Consider the following 23,367-nt stretch of genomic DNA (forward strand, 5'->3'; position numbering starts at 1 on the left):
AGTTGTTCTGCCAATGCCTGACCTGTCTCTACCAATTTCCTCAATATTAAGTTTCCCCTCTGAGATTGACTTGATCAGATTTTTTTTAAAGATTTATTTATTTATTTATACAAGCACTGGGTACAGTCAGAAGCATGGGAGGGTGAGAGAATTCACCAGAGCCAGAGCGGGGAACAGAACAGGCAGACTGACAAAATACAATGCTGAGGGGAGCAGCGGGCATGGCAGGAGAGGTCTGCGCGCCATGTGGGACCCTTGCTGGCGGCCGGGGATCTAACTGGTGCTGCAGAGGCTGTGGGCAGCTTCCCAACCCAGCACTCAACAGCTGCGCCACTGGGGAGGCCCGATCAGATTTTTTTATGTTATTATTTTTACCTCATTTTGTTTAGTATATTATTACGGACATAGTACATTTTTACAAATGTTTACCGTGTTAAGTATATATTTGATAATTTTTTGAGTCATACACCCTTTTGTAAACACCATCACAGTGAAGATCTAGCCTATTTCCCTTCTGGAAAGATCTTTTGGATTCCTTTGTAATTAATATCCCTCCTTGTACCTGTTCTAAGAAACTGCTGCTCTGCTTTCTATTGCTATGGTCTGACTTTTCTAAAAATTCATGTAAGTAGACTCATAGATTACATAGCCTTTTGTATTTCATTTAGAATAACATCTTAGTGTTCCTTGGTGTTGTGTATTAATATTTCATTCTTTTTTATTGCTGAATGAATTCCAGATTATGAATATACTGTAGTTAAAAAAATTAATTCTCCAGTGGTTAAACATTTAGGCAGCCTCCAGTCTGGAAGTATTAAAAATACTGCTGCTGTAAATATTACCACATATATCTTTCAATACATGCTTTTATCTCTTTTAAATTCCTGGGTCATATGGTAACAGTATGTTTAATGTTTTGAGATACTGTCATTTTGTTTTTCAAAGTTATTTCCAAATAACATTTTGCATTTCACAGAAACATGTGAAAGTTTCAATTGCTCCATGTCCTTGCCATCACTTGGTATTATTAATCTTTTGAGTTTTAGCTATTTTAGTGGATTAGGTAATAGCACTTTATAATGGTTTAATTTGCATTTCTCTGGTAACGAGTAATGTTGAACATTACATTCATATATCTTCTTTTGTAAAGTTTTTTGTAAACTGTAATTTTTGAAAAATATCTTTTGCAAAATAAATTTTGTTAAAATAATTTGTAATTTTATTGTTTTTTTTTATTACAGAGTTAGAGGAGTTCTTTATTCTAAATCAAAGACCTTTTCAGCTGTGTTTTGTGAAAGTTTCTCTCAGTTCTGTGGGTTGCCTTTTTATTTCCTTAACTATGTTTGAAGACCAAAAATTACATCATGATGGAGAGACTGTCAGGGTTGTAGATTGCTACTGCTGTTACTAATGTTTCTGCAGGGAATTCCTATGACTCCACATTGTTTACACATTTCTCCTGTCACTTTTCCTGCAAGCTCCTTTGGCTGTACCACTTTAGAGAATAGAGAGCTGTAAAGCTAAAATCTTTTCTGGGTCCTCACTGCATTGCTTTTCAAGTGCTCTGTCTTCTGCACATTTGTTCCACCAGATGTGAAAGCTGTGGGCTCTCCTCATCTCTCCCACCACTTGGGTGCCTTCAGATTTGACAAGTTGGTGGGGGCAACTCTCCCAAATTTGTCTGAAAAGCCTTCTTTCTTGGTGGGTGCCAAAGTTCCTTTGGAGAGCCCACTAGCTGTGGGGAGTTCACCAAGCACCTGGTTCTGTTAGTGTGCCTGATGTGTAATAGTGACCCCTCTTATAGAAGAGGAAGGTCACATAGTCTTGCTGGACAGCAGACTGGGAAATGCCACTGAGATGTCAATCTATGTTTTGACTCAAAGACTTGCTATTCTAGCATACAATTCTAGAACATATTAATTATACCTTTTCTCATATATCTGGAACTTAAAAATTTCCACATCTGTTATTCAAAATTCTGTGAGGCAGGCAAGGCAAATTGATATTAGATGTCACTCCATTTAGGAACCAGCATGGGTGAAAATACCCATTACTTCCCGGTACATGGTCATTATCTCTAAATGAGCTCAAATTGACATTTCATGTTGTGATGCACCCATATTAGGATGATGGTATCATTAATCATTATAAACAGGGCATTTTGATAGCAAGAAGGGGCATTATTAATCACATTGGGAGATCAGGTGTAAACCTGTCCCACAGGTGCATGACTGTACCTGGAAAATGAGAACATGTTGTCACTACACCATTAGAAAAGGAAAAGGAGGAAGAAAATTGAGATAGCTATCACCTTAGTATGTGTGAGAGTTGTGGTGAGTAACATAGTTTGGCTTAAGATATAGGCCTGGTTATGGGCACTGTACAGGGTCAGGAGTCAAGAAATTTCTAGCAGATAGTTAAGGTTGGTGATTAAGTACCATCAGAAAGAGAGTTTCTGGAACATTCTCTCACCAGACAAATACTGAATACTTATCTTCCAAGCACAGTTTTAGTTGCTGGGGTGAGGGCAGTGACGGACCAAGGGATTTCTATGTTACTAGGGTGAGACAAAAAAAAATGCTGTGGAGATAAATGTGATGAAAAAGAACAACCCTAGGTAAGGGGACAGAGAATGTGAGAGTGCTGTTCTAAGGCAGACAGGGAAAGGATGTTTGAACAGAGTCCTGCAGGAAATTGTAGACCAGATCACACAGGCATGATCTGGGAAGTGAGTACAGGCAAAAGGAGACACAAAAGCAATAAACCTGAGCAGGAGTTTGCTTGATGGGGATGAAGACAGTGAGGAGGCCAGAAGTAGAATGGAGGGAAAGGAGGCAGGTAGGTGGTGAGATTTGAGAAGTAACAAGGGCTTTGACATGGGGTGCTTGGAGGCCAGTGCAAGGACTCTGGATTTTACCTGAAACAGGAAACCAGTGAGCAGAGAAGTGAAGAGCCTTGTTTTTCTCTGCACAAGGGTGGAGGTGGGCGGTGAGCAGAGTTTAGATTCTGCATATATTTTGATGTCAGACCCAATATGTTTTGCTGATAAACTGGGTGTCAAATATAAGTGAAGCATACAAATCAATGACTCCAAGATTTTTCATGTGAGTAACTTGAAGTTTGGAATTGTTATTTCCTAAGATGGACAAGGCTATAGGAAGAACAGAGTTCGGGGCCAAAATCAAGAGTTGTGTTTTAGTCAGACAATCATAAACCAGAGACATCCTGCAGGGGAGCAGGAGGGAGAGGCATCAGAGGGAGGGAGGGAGGAGCACAGGGGACTGTGGTGATGGCGCGTGGGTGCCTTAGGGAAGAAAATTCTATGGGGACTCAATTCGGAGGGTGTGGGGGAAGCAAATATTGTCAAAAATTTTTAAATAAAAAAATTTTAAAAATTGTGTTTTAGGAGAAGCTTCGAAAGATTCTATTCTTACTGCTTTAATGGTCTTGGTGAAAAAAGAAATAAAAACCAAGGTTATCAGCTGACTGTAAAGAGTGGAAAGGAGACAGAAACCAGAGAGAAATGCAGAAGTTAAGAAATAGTAACTTAGGAGAGAAGGGAAATAAATGGACTAGGACCACATGAGCCCCACTGAGATGTGTCATCATGAATTAATGCAAAACTACCATGTGTGCCTGTTTTTTTCTCTAAGCACAGTGTGCATAGAGTTGCACAAAATAAGCAGAGTTGGGTTAATACAGTTTAAGGTTTTGCCAGGTGAGGGAGGCAGCAGTGACTTGTTATAGTTAACAGGTATTTGGACCCCATTTAAAGGGGGGAAGTAAACACATGAGGTAGGTGTGGGCTGGTTGGGGTTGTTGGGTGTTGGGGGAGGCAGAAAAAAATCACAGGAGCAGTGGATTTCAGCTCAATGAGGTCACAGTGGTCTTGGAAGCAAGGGAATTAGTTATAATTCTCCAGATACATTGAGTGTATATGCATGAAATTAGATCACAGAGACACTTTCATTACTGCTAAAGACAAAGTTTATGGTATAACCAAGAGAAGTGATAATCAAGGTGAGGTGAAAAATAAGATTGTTAGAGAAGCTAAACAAACCAAAGAATTGAGAGACCTAAGTTTTGGAAAGTGTGTGTGTGTGTGTGTGTGTGTGTGTGTGTGTGTGTGTATTAAAATAACAAAGGATGGCAACAAGAACATGTGGGAGATGAAAGTAAAATGATCAGGACAGGAGGGAGGGGCTCACAGATCCTCACTCACATAAACCTTGGTCACAGCATCTTACTGGATTCCAGCATCTGCATCACCAGGAAGCTGGTTAAAACTGCAGCATCTGGCCTCACCCCTCATCTATGGAAGCAGACTACAGTTAGTCAGCAACCTGGGTGATTCATGTGCACAGTCAGGTCTGTGAAGCACTTCTGTAGCTGATGCCAGCAGTGAGCGGTAGCAGCATGTCTGATGATCTGAGCTTCCAGGCAGTTGAGAATTTTAGGAAGGAGAGAGGGACCATTACCCCAGAGCAGCCAGGAGGGACAAGGAAACCTGCGTCAAGGCCAGAGGTGGAGTCCTAGCTGCAGAGCATCTGGTCTTTTGTCATGTGAGTCCCCTCTCTGTCCTCCAAGCCCTATCCTATTCCTTGACTCAGGATAAAAACCTGTTTTCCCCATTTTACTTTAGAATCCACATCCATGTAGACTCTCCAGATGTACGCAGTAACGTTTGTTGTCTTCTCTTACTAATCTGATGTTAATTTGGTTGCTTAGCCAGCCTGAGAAAACCCAGAGGGAGATTTTCTTTCCTACAAAGATTTTCTTTCTCCACAAAGCCCATAAAGCCATCTTCTCACAGGCTGACAGTGAGCTGGCGATGAGGCCATTTCCGAAGGGTGAGCTGAGCAGCTCTCAGTCAATCACAGCTGCGCCGCCTGCTCTGGCACCAGCATTCATCGTTCATACCAGAGAACAATCTCCCGGTTGCCCGAAACGTCTGCTCGGGAAGCTGTTATGATGAACATTCACCTGGTGAACTGAGCAAAACTCCACTGGTTGTGTCAGAATTTTTTGGTTTTCTTTTTTTCTGCTTATAGTTCAGCCACTCGCCCCAGAGTCCCCCCTCAACAGGCACACAGATCCCTCGAGACTAAAATAGCTGTGACGAGGCAGTGCCACTAGTGTTGTCTTAATAACTGCTCTCACTCATTAAGATGCCTGCACTGGATTTATCACCCACGACTGGATCGATTACTTGGTGCTCAGGAGCAAGCTCAGTCTTTCTGTGCCTCCACTTCGGTCGTTTCATTAAGATGGATGGGCCGGTAATGCCACCTGCCTGCGAGGCTGGGTGGGAAGGTTCTGCTTGATGGGAGCCTTGGAGATAAAAATACACTTGGAGTGTGGGGCAAGGGAGCAGAGAAATGGGGCTTTTTGTTCAGACTCACAGGGGCCACTGCCTGGCCAGGAGTTCAGAGGCAGCTGGAGGTAACAGCCAAACAGAGGGGTGCAGGGTGCCAACTGGGACTCCCTTGCACACAAGTTTGCATTTGCTATGTGTGCTCAGTTTTGTGGAGATTTTCAAAGGTCTTTTTCCCCAGGCCTGGCCTCCCTACCCCATGAAAAATTAGGTCTTTGTGGGCCTCCCTGGTGGCACAGTGGTTGAGTGCTGGGTTGTGAAGCTGCCCTCAGCCTCTGCAGTGCCAGTTCGATCCCCGCCTGCTCCCCCGCCACTGGTGCGCAGACCCCTCCTGCCGCCTGCTGCTCCCCTCAGCAGTGTACTTCGGTCTTCTGCCTGCTCTGCTCCCCGCTCTGGCTCTGGTGGGTTCTCTCACCCTCCCGCGCTTCTGACTGTACCCAGTGCTTGTATAAATAAATAAATAAATCTTTAAAAAAAAATTAGGTCTTTGTTACCATAGAGGTCTCTGTCAGTTCCAGCAGGGCCCTCTCTGCCATGGTGGAGGGCAGCCTTTATAGGAGGAATGAGTGTCCTTCAGGTGGTACCTGTGGGTCCTGCTTTTCTCCTGGGGCAATTACATCAAAAAGATCCTTGAACAAACCGCTCTTGATCTATGCTCTGGTTCGGCTGACTGTCACATTGCAACTCCTACTTTGGCTGCTGTGCAACCAGTTCACATAACTGTTGCCACCAGGAAGCTCCATGTCCCCACATCAACTGCAGGCCCAGCTTTTCAGGCATTCAGCGTGGCACTGAACATCCCCTCGCACTGTTAGGTACTTTATGTGTACACTGGCCTTCGGCATGGGTGGTCTTTGGGGTCCTGGCCACCATAAGATTTTTCCTGGGTTTCCAATGACTGAAGTAGAGCTTGAGGTTTGAAGCAACGCCCCCCTAATTCTCAGGTTTCCTATATTTGAGAGTGGCCCGCCCTCCATGCCTGCGTTCAGGGCCTTTGCCTGCAAACCACTGGCCTCTTCCTGCAGGGGCCCCAGATGGTGGGCCATTAAGATGGGATGACATTCCATCTTAATGAAATGACCGAAGTCGAGGCACAGAAAGACTGAGCTTGCTCCCGAGCACCAAGTAATTTATCCAGTTGCAGGTGATAAGTCCAATGCAGGCATTTTAGAGTTTTGATTTTGGAGGCAGGCTTTTATTCACAGTATCAATGAGAACTTTCTCTGGACAGTATACTTCTCTCTGAGTAGGATCCATAATCTGGCAACTCTGGGTAAATGAACAGCTTGAGTCTCGGTAGTGGCACTCTTCCCTAGGGCTCCAGGGCAGTGCACTGGCCGATGTGCTGGAACTTTCTCAGGATGTAGAATCTGGGCACACCTACATCTGCTCTTGACTCCTCAATTCTTTCTATTCAATTACATGCATTTCTCTTTTTCTTTTTTAAAGGAAGGGGCTCTTTAATCTTTGTGATTCTTACTCTTTCTTCACACCAGAGCATGAACAGATTGAGTGCCAAAAGTCATGCAATGTTCATGAGAACTTTGGAACTTCTTACTGAGCTTCTAGAAGTTCTTTGGGCCACAAAGACTGTATCCAGACAGCCTCATCTGAAAGGAGGTAGAAGGGCTGTTCAGACTAAGGCTTTCCTTGGTCATTGAACTGGAGTGATTACCTTACATGGGATTTACAAACCCACACTCTGCCTGTGGGCCATGGGGAGAGCAATAATCATACAAGTCCATCTACTTGCCCTGGGCTGGCTCTGATCTAAGGACTTTACATGGTGTTGTTTCATAGAACTTTCCACCAGCACCACCATCCAAGAGGGGATGTCGTGAGGACAGGATTCAAAGTTCTTCACCAGACATGAAATGCTTACTTCTCTGATCCATATTCTCCTGGTTCCTCTGGTCTTATGATTTAAGACTTAGAAATTGCTTTCTTGCCCCAAAAAGTCCCAGTAAGCATAGCTGTAGAGACAACAGGCCACCAAGAGGGCTTGGGTTCAAGGAGCAGCTTTTCTTTTCCCAACCAGGTGGTCTTGGGCAAGACAGTCACCATTTCTGAGGCTTGTTCATTCCCTGCACAGTGAGGGGTGTGCCCTCTCTAAGGAGACACACCCTGCTCTGTACAGGGGTGCCAATGAGAGCATAACAGTCACCAAGTCGTTTCCACCCACAGAAACTTGGGTTATGTGTCAGGCACTGGACCCAGCATTTATATGCAATTTTCATTTATTTATCCAGACACTTTTAAGACAGGCAGGACCAACACGGCAAAGCTCAGGTTATGAGAGTTTAATTAACTTGCCTAAAAGCCACATATCTGGTAAATGAGCAGAATCAGCCTTAGTTATGTTGAATTTCAAAGCCCATGTTTCTAACTATCCAGCCACCAAGATGTCTCACACCATCATCCTGCATTCCAGGATGAAGATCTGTGCAAGAGCGGTATCCTTAGAAAGATGCTAAGTGACTAGACAATAGATAAGTTTGAAATCAGGTTGCGATTGAGTGGCAGTTAGAAGGGGCCTTTTCCTCCAGCTGGTACTATGCTAGAAATTTGTGAGGGTTGTGGAAGAAGAAAGAGTTGGTTCCATTTGGCACTGTACCTTCTTAGTCAAAATACATTTATGGATTAAATATATCTATAATTATCTTTTTTAAAGGTTTTTTATAAGCATATATATATTTAATTTTATATTATATTTTTTACAAATTTTTCATTTTTTGTACAATGTATACATTTTCCTATTGGTTATAGTCCCCATACAATTCCCGCCCCCCTTATTTTGATACTAATCCCTCCCCCCAACCCTGTACTGTGTCTCTGGTTTGTAGTTGCTTGTTGGTTTTGATTTTTACTTTAGCGGACAGTTTCACAGTGCTGCGCTCAACCCACTGTACCACCCGGGAGGCCCTCTATAATTATCTTTGCAATCTATGTACCTATACCTCCATCTATCTTCTCTATCCCTTTGTATCATCTATTTCATAGGAACTAATTTCACTTCCAGGAATAGATTCCTAAAAAAATTCACAAGAGAAGCATATGCTATGATGCTTTTATACAGCACCGTGTGTGTGGAGATGGGACTGTGCAGGATAGGAAAGCCAGGGGCATGAGGCAATGGATGCCTATCATAGCTTATGACAAAGACTTTATTTGACCTACTTCTACCAGACTCCCCTAAATCCCCAAGGACCCAACCTTGGGCTCTGTCCTTGACACATTATTTTTTTTTTTTAAGATTTATTTAGTTATTTATTTATACAAGCACTGGGTACAGTCAGAAGCGTGGGAGGGTGAGAGAATTCACCAGAGCCAGAGCGGAGAACAGAACAGGCAGACTGATGAAATACACTGCTGAGGGGAGCAGCGGGCTGCAGGAGAGGTCTGCGTGCCATGTGGACTCTTCCCCCAGCAGCCAGGGATCTAACCGGCGCTGCAAAGGCTGCAGGCAGCTTCACAACCCAGCGCTCAACTGCTGCTCCACCAGGGGAGGCCCCTGTCCTTGACACATTTAAGTCCAGTTTTTTTTTTGTTTTTTTTTTTTAATTTTATTTATTTATTTATTTATTTTTTATTTTTTTTATTTTTATTTTTATTTTTTTTTAAATATTAAATTTTATTTTTATATTCCCCATACAATTGCAAACGCCCCATTCTGACCCCAATCCTTCCCCTCCCGCCCCCCACCCCCAAAAAGTGTCTCTGGTTCATAGTTTTTTGTTGATTTTGATTTTCACTTTCTTATATTCATTTTCCTGGTCCCTTATTTAAGTTTTCTAGATTCCTGCTATGAGTGAGACCATCCGGTATTTTTCTTTTTCTTTTTGGCTTATTTCGCTGAGCATGATCCCTTCCAGTGCCATCCATGTTGCTGCAAATTGCATGTGTTTATCTTTTTTGAATGCTGAGTAATATTCCATGGTATATATGTACCACATCTTCTTGATCCAGTCATCTATTTTTGGGCATTTGGGTTGTTTCCAAAGCTTAGCTATTGTAAACAGTGCTGCTATAAACATAGGAGTGCAGGTGCTCTTTGGAATTGATGTTTCTGTGTCCTTTGGGTAAATACCTAGGAGTGGAATTGCTGGATCATATGGAAGCTCTATGTTTAGTAGGTCCAGAAATCTCCACACAGCTCTCCATAGTGGTTGGACCAGTTTGCACTCCCACCAACAGTGCACAAGAGTTCCTTTTTCTCCACATCCTCGCCAACATTTGTTGTTGCTAGTTTTTTTAATATGTGCCATTCTCACTGGTGTGAGATGGTATCTCATGGTAGTTTTGATTTGCATTTCCCTGATTACAAGTGATGTTGTAAGTCCAGTTTTAGCAAGAATTCTGTTGGGTCCTAGCAGGACTCAGCCATCCTTGATATCTGATCATATTTCTTCTTCCCTACCTTCAGTGTCGTCAATGAAATTACAATCTTCACCACTGAGATTTCATTTGTTCTCATAGAGCTTATTCATTCAACAAAGACAGAGATGTGCCAGCCGGCACCATGGCAGCAGCACCTGCCTTCAGCAAGAATCCTCTCAAGTTGGCTTTCCCAGAATCCCCTCATCTCTTAGTGATTGTTCACCCCCATCCTTCCTGCTCCTTGGTGTCAATCTATACTTCACCTTGTTGTATTTGGAATGGAACCCATTTCTGATTAAGTATTCCCTCCAGAGAATGAAGCTACCCAATGAGCAGAGCCAAACCGCTCACCAGACAGCACCCTGTCATTCATCTCATGAACACTCAAAGGGAAGCTTCTGATTAGCAAATTGTTAGGTCAACAACTGAGTTTCCTTTCTCCACCATTGAAACTGCAATTGTTTTCATAGTGCTCATTCATTCAATAAAGGCAGGGTTATGCCTTCTGAATTCAGCATCACCAAGGAGACTGGTGCTGCTGGAGTGGCCTAGAAAGACAGGGAAGAAGGTGATGGAGTACATAATAATGGCTGAGGAGATTAGGTAAGCCCTGGTGGGTCTCTGCCAGGGCTTTGGCTTTGGTTTGAATAAAATGGAGAGACAAGGGGACTTTAGAGAAGTGGCATGATTTAACTGAGGATTTAAGCAATTTTGGAAAATAAGGACTCCGCTTATTCATCTTGGTAAATGCTAGGTCTGGCATGTTTCCTGGAACATGGGACATGCTATTACATTTGAGTGGAACTGCAGTATGTTATTAAAAATAAACCAAAAAAATATAGCACTGTCCCAGGTCACTGATAAAGGTATTAGCTGCACTTATCAGATAGGTTTTTAAAGTTTCAGTTCTTACATGCTTTCCAGGACATGCTTCCCCCCCTCCCCTTCCTATTAGCTCATTCCCAAAGGCTATATAATGAAATCCAGCTCTTTTTGGAACATTGGTAAAATTTCTGGAATATTGGTAAGATTTCCCATGGCTCAAACATCTCTGTGTCTACTTGGCATCTAAATGGGATTGACTGGCTTTCAAAAATTTTGTTCCCAACCCCTAATTTGTGAAGATATTAAGCATATTAAGATGTGCATTGCATTGATAATCCAGATCATTATTATTATAATCCCTAGGAAATCATGGAGCCAAAGTAGTTTTTGCATTCAGGAAAAGAAAATAGCTTTCATCCTCTTTCTCCAGCTGACATACTTTCATGCAGGACTTATGTTTGATCTACCATCTTTATTAGTTTTTGGTTTGCTTAGGATGAAAGCCCACTAGAGATAACCTATAGGAAGAAGAGTAGATGAAGATCTGGTTGTGAGTTCCCTTAATCTCCTGTGGCAATTCCAGAACTACCTTCTTCAGAAGGGGAGTCCTCAAGCTACCCACTTTAGGACTGGAGTTTGGGACTCCCAATCTGAACACAGGGTTTCTTCTCCAGTTTGCCAGGTCACTTCGGGCAAATCATTTTCCCTTTTCGTGCAAAGGGGGATGGAGGAAGCCTTTGCACTGTTGATTTCCTGGGTCTAGTACTGGGCCAAGTGCTAACAATGTGTGATAACTTACAATTTGGAACAACTCTGTGAGATGCATATTTCTCCATCTTACAAGAAAGGAAGTGGAGAACATCAATAAGTGGCTCAAGGACGCAGGACTAATCAATAGCAGAGCTGGGATTTGAAACTACACACTTGCACTGCTTCCTGGCCGGGCTTGTTAATCGGAGCTTATTCCTCTGTATGATGATTCATTGGTTATTCTCCAAGGTACTTCCAGTTCCAACAATTTATGATTGAGTGGAGTTGGATTCTGATGGCAAAGGAATTCATTACACAGCGTGGTAACTCAATTGTGTTCAGATCTTATCTTGATCCTTCCTCTGATCAAGACTTTCCATCCATAAAGGCTGGTCCCTGCCTTGCCCTGGTCCCTCAGCCTCTCCTTTCTCCTCTTGGCTTCATCTCTGAACTGCTTGGATTCTGTCCTCCCTGATCTGCTCATTTACCTCCTGTGCTTTCTCAAAAGGTTATTTCTCTTTCTCTCCTGACTTATGATTTCTCATCTTTTTTCCAGATGTAGCTCACTATTTACCTAGAAGCTTTCCTGGTTAGATAAATTATTTGAATGGCGTTGGAAAAGTCACTCCACTCTATTTTGTTTTCATTTGTATAACGAGAGTGCTGCCTGAGATGTTCTTGGCCCTCTGGTTCAGCATTCTGTGATTATAAATAAATCTGATTCCTTTCTTTCTCCTGTTTTCTCAGCAGCTGTGGACTTTTGTTTATGTAGTAGGTTGATTGCAATTTCTACCATGCTGCTTTGCATCTCTTCTTGGATTTTTGCCAGGTGCAACATTTAGGTAGTTCTTTCTAGACTGTGAAGACTTAGAAAAGGAGGGATCACAGGGCTTTCCCTCCGTCACCCACTCCATCCCTTCACTTCTATCCCAGAGCTGCAGGACAAATCTGTGCACTCAGGGATAATCTGAGAATGCCCTCAGGATGTGAGGGAGGGATGGTAAGTTCCATCCAGAGTCCTGTTTTTTGGATGTCACTTAAATTTTTAAAACATATATTGCATTACTCCTTGGCCTGAGAATTTAGGTCTTGGCTAATTTCAGTGATCAGCCCTATAATCACTAGCTGTCTGAATCTGCATCTATGCCCGGGATTAAGAAAAGTTATCTGGGTATAAATGTCTCCTTGGGATAGCCTCCAGATTTCAGAAATGAAATTTGGCTTTCCTTAGCCTAGTAGAATGTGTAACACCTTCAGATTTATGTGGTTAAAATTGAAGTGTTTTTCCAAATGCTCTTGTCTAGGCTTTGATGTTTGTATGATGGTTGTAGGGGGCAACATCGATTGATTGATTCATTTAAAAATCACTTTATTGAGCACTTACTATGTGTCAAACACTGGGGGTAAAAAGATGATTAAAAACTGGTTTTTGCCTTTAAGAAGTATTTATCCTAATAAGGAAATTGGTCCTAAAGCAGTTACTGTGTTCTGCCATAAGGGTCCTGAGGACCTAAAAATTGAATTTATGTCTAGGACTCAGGAAGAATGCACAGAGCAAAAGGAACAGCTCCACAAAGGAGCGTGGGAGAGGGACTGGTGAAAATAGGATTAAGAAGGTGGGCAGGGGATGGGGATGGGCCTGACACATTGTCCTACAGAAGAGCTGGAGGCTGGGGACTTGAATGGGCTGAGGGCTCATCCGGGGAGCCGACTGAATATGCCAATTGTGGGACTGTTAACTTAATTCGGTTGGTTGGTAGTGGGACTTTGAGATTTTGTATCATAAGTCAACTTCTTTCTGGTGCAGGCAGTCTGCTAATCACCTTGTGAAAATAGGGCTGTGACAGGAGGGGTTGAGGGGACACACACCAAAAAGTGATATCATTATGCTGGGGTTGTCGGCTGGCCAGTGGGGAACACTTTACTGTCCTGTTCACATGGAAATACTCATGGTTGTGTTATGACAGCTGGTGGTGGAAATGTAGGCAACCTAGGAGAGAAATCTTTCTGAGGTAGGATTAAGTGACTGAAAGAAAGCGGAGAGGAGGGAGCACAAGGGGTCCCAAGTGCTTCTGGGAGTTCCTACAGGAGCAATTAGGATCTGGTGGTGCATGAACAGAGTAAAGGTGATGGAGGGAGGAAATACAAAGGTTGGCATGAGACTTCCAGAGTTTTGGTGTCTGTGGAATCTACAAATGGAGATTTAATTTTGGTCTCCTGATTTGCATGTGGAAATTATGAGCATGTATGGATGAGAGTCCAAGCCGTGGGGTTTTGTGAGGTAACTCCAGAAGAAACATGAGAAGGTCAAAGACAGCCCCTTTCAAAGTAAGGCAGTGGGCAGAGGCCAATAGCCAGGGTGGTAAAAGCACGTGAGAAGAGGCTTTCAAAAATTATGGCGAGGGGGGCATTTTAAGGACTTTTCCAGCACCTAGGCTGGACTGGGGCACAGTACCTCCTAGAGGTAAAGAAGGGCATTGTGGTAAGGAGAACAGGAGCATGTGGTGAGGTGCCCACACAAGGGCGGTGAGGTGCCCATGCTAAGGGTTGTGTGAGATCATGAGTGTGTGGACACGTGTGTGTACATGTGCATCTGGTGAATATGTGGCTAGGAAATATGTGTTCTTTTATATAGAGGGAACTCTTTTTTTAATTTTATTTTATAAATTTTATTTTTATATTCCCCATACAATTGCAACCCCCTTATTTTGACCCCAAGCCCTCCCCTCCCCACCCCCCACCCTCCATAGAGTGTCTCTGGTTCATAGTTGTTTGTTGATTTTGATTTTCACTTTCTTATAGTTATTCATTTTCCTGGTCCCTTATTTAAGTTTTCTAGATTCCTGCTATGAGTGAGATCATCCGGTATTTTTCTTTTTCTTTCTGGTTTATTTCGCTGAGCATGATCCCTTCCAGCGCCATCCATGTTGCTGCAAATTGCACAAGTTTATCTTTTTTGAATGCTGAGTAATAATCCATAGTGTATATGTACCACATCTTCTTGATCCAGTCATCTATTTTTGGGCATTTGGGTTGTTTCCAAAGCTTAGCTATTGTAAATAGTGCTGCTATAAACATAGGGGTGCAGGTGCTCTTTGGAATTGATGTTTCTGTGTCCTTTGGGTAAATACCTAGGAGTGGAATTGCTGGATCATATGGAAGCTCTATGTTTAGTAGGTCAAGAAATCTCCACACAGCTCTCCGTAGTGGTTGGACCAGTTTGCACTCCCACCAACAGTGCAGGAGACAAGAAATCTCCACACAGCTCTCCGTAGTGGTTGGACCAGTTTGCACTCCCACCAACAGTGCAGGAGAGTTCTAGAAGGAACTTTCTATGTCAGACATCTGACAATCCTGTGAACCACCTGAGGAGGTGGGGAGTACCCCCAGTAGTCAGCAGTCAAAAGGCAAGGGAAGGTGCGAGCCTGGAGCAGGGGAGCTGGAGCTGGCAGTGGCTGGAAGAAATTCCAGAGAGGTGGGTTGACCCAGATGGGCAGGTCAGTGGGTGAGGATAACATGGCCAATGCCACAGGGGGATTAAAAGGACTGAGAAGTAGCCTGAGGACTGGCATTTGGAAGGTCATGAGTCGCCTTTCCCAGGTGTTTTCACTGAAGTCCGCTGACCCAGTGGAAGACTGAATGGAGTGTGAGGAAAAGGAGAGGGAGAAAGGAGAGAAGTAGTGATTTTTCAAGTTTGAAGCAGGGATGAGATAAGATTGGGCAATTCTGGCATTTAAATTTATTGGTACAGCCTGAGGACTTGAAAAAATTTGCTTTGGACAACATTCATTTCAAAACTTAGTCTTTTCCCTAAAAGCTTGTTAAAATTTAAAAGTACCACCAAATGCTTTTCTGCAATATTTATTTATTTTTTAAAAATATTTGTTTATTTATTTATACAAGAACTGGGGTACAGGCCAGAGATACAGGGGTGAGAGGATTCACCAGAGACAGAGAGGGGAACAGAACAGGCGGATCTACTGAAATACACTGCTGAGGGGAGCAGTGGGCGAGTAAGGAGAGATCTGCTGTGCTGTGTGGGTAGCTCCCTGGCCAGGGATCGAACTTGTGCTGCAGAGGCTGCAGACAACTTCATAGGTTGTGTCTTAACCACTTGTGCCACCAGGAAGGCACTGTGCAATATTTAAATATTCTGTCTGTAATTAATACTTCTTCTGGAATTTTAGGCCTTTGGCAATAGACCAAGTCAATATTCTAACATAGAAAATAAAATTGTCCTTTACCAATGAAGTCAAGTTTATACACCTCTCTATGTAGCGCACACTCAGGTTTGTGTGTGTGCATGCGTGCATGAGCACAGATAGACGCACGCGTGCAGGTGTGAGATGTGTGTGCTCATTTCATCAACATGCATTTTGTCTTCTGTGTGTCAGGCTAGGTAGGTGCCAGCATCTCCCAGTGAGCACAATGGGCCTGGTGGAGCTTGTCACAATGAGCCCAGCTGTGTCTGTGTATGACTTGTATGACCAGACTCCTTTGTGTTGTATTGACAAGGGAGGAGGACTAATCAGAAAAATGGGGTAACTCCATGGGTCAAAAAGTTTGAGATACTGTCTCTACTGACATGGTGTGCAGAGTTGTGCTGGTGAGTTCTTGGGGCAGCAGGAGGAAGCCCTGAGATGTGGTGTGACATATACCAGTCATCCTGGTGTGAATATTCTCACCATGGTTAATATCAAACTATCAGCATGGTGTCTCTGGGTGTGGAGTTGGGGGAGATAGGCACCCAGCCCACTTTGGGACATCACTGGCTCTTGATGCAGGCAGAGACGTAATGACCATAGTAATAGATCCTGTTATTTATGGTTCGCCAGACATGTCGGTATATTTTCATTTATCCATACTTTGAAGGTGATGGCAGAAGCTATGACAAGAAGCATGTGGAAAATTGTCCTTGGCTAATCATGGGACTTAAATTACCACCAAAGAAACTCAACTATGGTTCAGGAATAGAGATATGGCTTTTGAAGACTAGGATACAGAGTAGGTAAAAGTGGGTAACTGACACAGACAGGATATCTTTGGAGAGAGAGGATGTGAAAGAGGCTATAGAGAAGGTGGATTGGTTAGCCAGGTAAGAAAAATATTCAAAAGGGAGACCCAGGAATGTGAAAGAAATAACTATCTCTACTTCATAATTTTTGCTGAGGGCCTGGCCTGCTCTTGGATCATAGATCTTGCCAAATATAGTTCATGCTCCATTATCTCCTTTTTTTTAAAGATTTATTTATTTTTATACATGAACCAGGGTACAAGCCAGATGTGCGGTAGGGTGAGAGGATTCACGAGAGACAGAGCAGGGAACAGAACAAGCATACTGATGAAATACACTGCTGAGGGGAGCAGCGGGCGAGACAGAAGAGGTCCGCTTCGCCATGTGGGATTGTCACCGGCCGGCCAGGATCGAACCGGCGCTGCAGAGGCTGAGGACAGCTTCACAGTGCAGTGCTCAACTGCCTGTGCCACCAGAGAGGACCTCCATTATCTCCTTTAATGGAGGAAGGTTGGATGACATAATTCAAAACAAGGGACAATCTTGAAAGGTACATATGATTGAATTTTCAGAGAATATGATGTTTGTTTCTTAGTACCTTTGCCATCCTGTGAGTGGTTTACCTATTCTTCCTCTGGAACCTGACCTACTCATGACAAACCATGTTGGAGAGAATTGAGAAAAGCCAATCTGGAATTTTTTCTATGAGTAAGTGTGGGCTTGGGGCAATTAACCCTACTTATACACAATTCAGAAGCCTTGCTTAGGAGTTACTTCTAACTAAAGAATGAAAAATCTCTCACCCTACAAAGTGATATTACTTTTTCTGAGAGAAACATTTATTTAACTTGGCCATAAGCTTTAATGCTTTCTCTCACTCTCTCTGTGTGTGTGTGTGTGTGTGTGTGTGTGCATGCATACACATCCATACCTGACTTTACTGCTGTTGACTGCAGGAGAAATCAATATCTGGCCATTGGCAGTTCTGGACTGTTCTCACTTGGTGACAGTTGATATATTGGCCCCGCATAAAGGAGAATGGGGGTGTGTATCCCATCACTTTTAAAGCACATTTTATCTGCACAAGTAACAGCAGCATATTCTATTTGTCATTTCTGCCCTTGAAAATAAGGATTGATAAATGACAACAGCTTTAGCCCACCAAACCACATGCTTTTCTATGCATAGTGCAGCATGAAGGTAAGGGGAGAGAGAGAAAAAGGAAACTTTTAACCTTCAGTGAAAGCCCTTGGGATATAGAATGGGGAGGGAAATGGAAGCCAAGGGGTGGTTTCCAGAAAAGTGGATTCTGTTTTGAAGGCTACAAAACCACATGTTAAAGTCTCTTTCCTGTGGTTGTCAATAATGGAAATATTTTATTTATTTATTTATTTGTTATTTTTTTATATATTTCTTACATCATTTTTCATTTGTGCGCTGTGTGTGTATTTTCATCTTGGTTATAGTCCCCATACAATTGCACTCCCCTTATTTTGACCCCAATCCCTCCTCTTCAACCCCGCCACTGCCTCCACTCCATTTCAGATGTTATTGCCTCACTTTGCCCTTATGATCAGATAATAGCAATATCTCATACCTAAATATCTGGGGGTGTTCCCCATTGACTGAGTACTTTGACTTACCTGGTCTCATTTAATTTCTATGGCAGCGTCATGTGAGGTGGCAAGTTGAGGCTCAGAGGACTAAGGCTTATGCCAGGCTTACAGTGTTATTAAGTAGGGGTGAACCTTAACCACTAATTCTAAACGGGGTGCACTATCCTCAAGCTGGATTCTAATGGCCCATCTTGGGGTTCTTGGTCTTTCCTTTATACACAGTTGCTGGAGTAATCACCCCATAAGCTCTTACTCCCTGTGTACCCTTTCTTAAAAGATCTAAATGAGGAGAAATTTCTCTTTTTTTAATAGAATTTTTCCATCAAATAAATGAAGATGGAATGATAGAATGGATCACTTTCCAAAATAATTATTAATAGATCTTAACTACAATCATCCAGTGCTGCAACATTACACAATCAGAGGCAACTAGAAATCATACCCCTATTGATAGAAGAATATAGAATCACTTGGAAATATTTTTGCCCCCCACCAATAAAACTAATCAACTCTAAATCTAACTACCTTTTCATGGGGGAGAGAGGAACATGCCATTTTCTTCTGAACTAAGATTTAAGCATATTTGATAACTTTTGATTCATTGACATTATTTTTGTTACTGTTCAAATTATCCCATCTCTGCCCAAGAGGATTCCCCTCTGTGCAAGTGACTCAGGAACACAATTATTGGACTGATATTTTGACATGATATCTATAAAAGAGCTAACTCTTTATAGTAGCATATTGTTGATGTCATTCTAAGACTGCTTTGAATGCATTTTCAAATAAAACAAATGAATAATTAAAAAAAATCCAACTGAACCCCTTTGTCTCTTTGGTGAGAATCCCCTGAGCTTTGGCTGCTGGTTTCCTCCTGCAGAGTCCTGAGCCAATTTTGACAGCATACTCTGTAGCCCTTGTTGGTGGCTAATCAGTAAAAACCCCCATCTCTTTTCCATGAGAATTTATAAATATTTTGGTCATGTGACTGTTGGTAGTGACAATGTTCAGAGAAAAATTCAGAAAAGTGCTGTTTTCTCTGCTGAACAGCATCTTGCCTGCATCTTGGGGATGAAAACCTACTCATTATCCTTCATGGCTTATCTCAAATGCCATTTTTTCCCCCATTGAATATTTTTTTTAGATTCTCTAATCAAATACAATCTCTAGTTGACTTTTTTTGTTACTTGTTCTGCTACAGTTATTTTAATTATTTATTTATTTATTTATTTATTTTTTAAATAATAAATTTTATTTTTATATTCCCCATACAATTGCAACCCCCCCTTTCTGATCCCAATCCCTCCCCTCCCGCCCCCACCCCCCCAAAAGTGTCTCTGTTTCATAGTTTTTTGTTGATTCTGATTTTCACTTTCTTATAGTTATTCATTTTCCTGGTCCCTTATTTAAGTTTTCTAGATTCCTGCTATGAGTGAGACCATCTGGTATTTTTCTTTTTCTTTTTGGCTTATTTCGCTGAGCATGATCCCTTCCAGTGCCATCCATGTTGCTGCAAATGGCATGTGTTTATCTTTTTTGAATGCTGAGTAATATTCCATGGTGTATATGTACCACATCTTCTTGATCCAGTCATCTATTTTTGGGCATTTGGGTTGTTTCCAAAGCTTAGCTATTGTAAACAGTGCTGCTATAAACATAGGGGTGCAGGTGCTCTTTGGAATTGATGTTTCTGTGTCCTTTGGGTAGATACCTAGGAGTGGAATTGCTGGATCATATGGAAGCTCTATGTTTAGTAGGTCCAGAAATCGCCACACAGCTCTCCATAGTGGTTGGACCAGTTTGCACTCCCACCAACAGTGCAGAAGAGTTCCTTTTTCTCCACACCCTCGCCAAAATTTGTTGTTGCTAGTTTTTTTAATATGTGCCATTCTCACTGGTGTAAGATGGTATCTCATGGTAGTTTTGATTTGCATTTCCCTGATTACAAGTGATGTTGAACATTTTCTCATATGCCTGTTGGCCATTTGTATTTCCTCTTCAAAGAAGTTTCTTTTTAGCTCTTCTGCCCATTTTTTAACTGGATTATTTTCTTTGTTGTTGTTGAGTCTCATCAGCTCTTTGCAGATTTTTGTGATCAGTCCTTTATCATTAGTGTTGGGTGCAAAAATGTTCTCCCAGTTGGTGGGGTTTCTCTTTGTTTTTGTTATTGTCTCTTTTGCTGTGCAGAAGCTCTTTAATTTGAAATAGTCCCAGCTGTTTTTCTTTGCCTTCACTATCACTGCTTTGGGTGATGTGTCTGTAAAGATGTCTGCTGCACCTCCCCCTGCAGTGACCTTTAGGGCTAATGGCTATTGCCAAGGTTCCTAGGTCCGGCTGGGCAAGGAACCAGTGCCCAGGGGGAGAACAGCAAAAACTCCCTGAGGCAGGGGAGTACATCAAAGTTCCCTGAAGACATGGATAAGACAGAAGCCTATCAAAGGATTAAGATCACCAGGAGCTAAAACCTTATCACATCTTTCTAGAACTACAAACTTTATCCCTTCATTGTCTTTCTAAAACTTCCTTCTTCTATAAAGGTCATTTGTTGTTAATTAAAAAATCATATGAAATCCTTAACACAAGGCTGACTCAAATGAAACGTTACTAAACCCTGTAATAATTAAAATATAGTTTAAGTGAAAAAGTAGCTAGTAAAACAAAAAAATGCAATCATATAGCTTAAAAACAAAACTAATGGATTATCTACTTAAGAAAGAGGCTAGGTCCAGATGTAAACCACTCAGCAATAAGCTAAATCCATTCACTGCTCCTGTATATATACTGGCAACTAACTCAAATAAAATCGCACTCAGATTTACACTCTCTGTTGAAGTGTGTCTGTTTGTCATTTCTTCAGCCGAATCCCTGACCACCCTGCGCAGTCTCTCAACCCTGAGACGGCCTCATCGTTCACTACTGTGCTGGTCTGCAGCAGATGTCTTTGATGTGCAAATCACGTAGTGTTTCGCCTATATTTCCTTCTATATATTTTATGGTTTCAGGTCTTATGTCTAGTTCTTTAATCCATTTTGAGTTGATTTTCGTGTATGGTGTGAGGTAGTGGTCAAGCTTCATTCTTTTGCATGTAGCGACCCAGTTTTCCCAGCACCATTTATTGAACAAACTTTCTTTGCTCCAATGCATAGTCTTTGCTCCTTTGTCAAAGATTAGTTGACCATAAATCTGTGGGTTTATTTCTGGATTTTCTATTCGATTCCATTGGTCTGTATGTCTGTTCTTGTTCCAATACCATGCAGTTTTGATGATTATGGCTTTGTAGTATAGGTTGAAGTCTGGGAGTGTGATGCCTCCATTCCCTTCTTTTTTTTTTCAGGAGAGCTTTGGCTATTTGGGTTTTTTTGTGATTCCTTATGAATTTCATCAATAATTTTTCTATTTCTTTGAAGAATGACATTGAAATTTTGATTGGAATAGCGCTGAATCTGTATATTGCTTTTGGTAGGATGGCCATTTTAATAATGTTTATTCTTCTAATCCATGAGCAGGGGATGTCTTTCCATTTCTTTGTGTCTTCTTCTATTTCTTTAAACAGTGTTTTATAGTTTTCTTTGTATAGGTCCTTTACCTCTTTTGTTAGATTTATTCCCAAATATTTGATTTTTTTTGTTTCAATAATAAAAGGGATGGTTTTTTTGATTTCTTCTTCTTCAGATTTATTGTTTGTGTATAGGAAGGCTACTGACTTTTGCGTGATTTTGTATCCTGCCACTTTACTGAACTGATTGATTGGTTGAATTAGTTTTTCTGTTGAGTTTTTGGGGTTCTCTACGTATATTATCATATCATCTGCAAATAGTGATAGCTTGACTTCTTCTTTTCCTATTTGGATTCCTTGTATGTCTTTCTCTTGTCTTATTGCTCTGGCTAGGACTTCCAGTATTATATTGAAAAGCAGTGGTGAGAGTGGACATCCTTGTCTTGTTCCAGATCTTAATGGAATTGCTTTCAGCTTTTCACTATTGAGAATGATACTGGCTGTTGGCTTGTCATAGATGGCCTTTATGATGTTGAGGTATGTTCCTTGTATCCCAAGAATTTCAAGGGCTTTTATCATGAATGGGTATTGCACTTTGTCGAAAGCTTTCTCAGCATCTATTGATATTATCATATGGTTTTTATATTTCTTTTTGTTGATGTGTTGGATAACGTTGATTGATTTTCGGATGTTAAACCATCCTTGTGTCCCTGGAATGAATCCTACTTGGTCGTGGTGAATTATCTTATGGATACATTGTTGGATTCTGATAGCTAAAATTTTATTGAGGATTTTTGCATCAGTGTTCATTAGGGAGATTGGCCTGTAGTTTTCCTTTTTTGTGTTGTCCTTGTTTGTTTTTGGTATTAGTGTAATGTTGGCTTCATAGAACGTGTTTGGTATTGTCCCTTCCTTCTCAATTTTTTGGAAGAGTTTGTGAAGGATAGGCACTAATTCGTCTCTGAATGTTTGGTAGAATTCATTTGTAAATCCATCAGGTCCTGGGCTTTTGTTTTTGGGGAGGTTTTTGATTACCATTTCAATTTCGCTGCTTGTAATTGGTCTGTTTAGGTGTTCTATTTCTTCTTTATCTAGCTTTGGGTGATTGTAGAGTTGTAGGAATTTGTCCATCTCCTCTAGATTGTTGAACTTGTTTCCATATAACTGTTCATAGTAGTTACTGATTATTCTTTTGATTTCTGCTGTGTCCGTTGTGATTTCTCCTCTTTCCTTTGTGATCCTGTTTATTTGTGCTTTCTCCCTTTTTTCCTTTGTGAGCCTGGCTAGGGGTTTGTCTATTTTATTGATTTTTTCAAAGAACCAGCTCTTGGTTTCATTGATCTTTTGGATTGTATTTTTAGTTTCAATTTCATTTATTTCTGCTTTGGTTTTTATTATTTCTTTTCTTCTACTGGTTTTGGGTTTTTTTTGTTGTTCTTTTTCTAGATCTTTGAGCTTCGAGATTAGGTTGTTTCTTTGAGTTCTTTCTTGTTTCTTGATGTGAGCTTCTATTGCTATATATTTTCCTCTTATTACTGCTTTTGCTGCATCCCATACATTTAGGATATTGGTGTCCTCCTTGTCATTCAATTCAAAGAATTTTTAATTTCTTCTTTGATCTCCTCCTTAGTCCAGTGGTCTTCCAGTAGTGTGGTTTTTAATCTCCATGAGGTAGGAAATTTCCTTGCCTTCCTTTTATGGTTTATTTCTATTTTGATGCCTTCATGGTCAGAAAAGATGGTTGGTATGATTTCAATCTTTGTGTATCTGTTGATGTTTGTCTTGTGCCCCAGTATGTGATCGATCCGGGAGAATGATCCGTGTGCGCTTGAGAAAAATGTGTACTCCGTTTTTTTTGGGGGTTTAGTGTTCCATAGATGTTTGTTAAGCCCAAATGCTCTAGGTCCTTGTTTAG

The sequence above is a fragment of the Talpa occidentalis genome, unplaced genomic scaffold (assembly GCF_014898055.3).
Source record: "Talpa occidentalis isolate TD23 unplaced genomic scaffold, MPIMG_talOcc4v2.1 talOcc4.8, whole genome shotgun sequence".
Classification (NCBI taxonomy): Eukaryota; Metazoa; Chordata; class Mammalia; order Eulipotyphla; family Talpidae; genus Talpa; species Talpa occidentalis.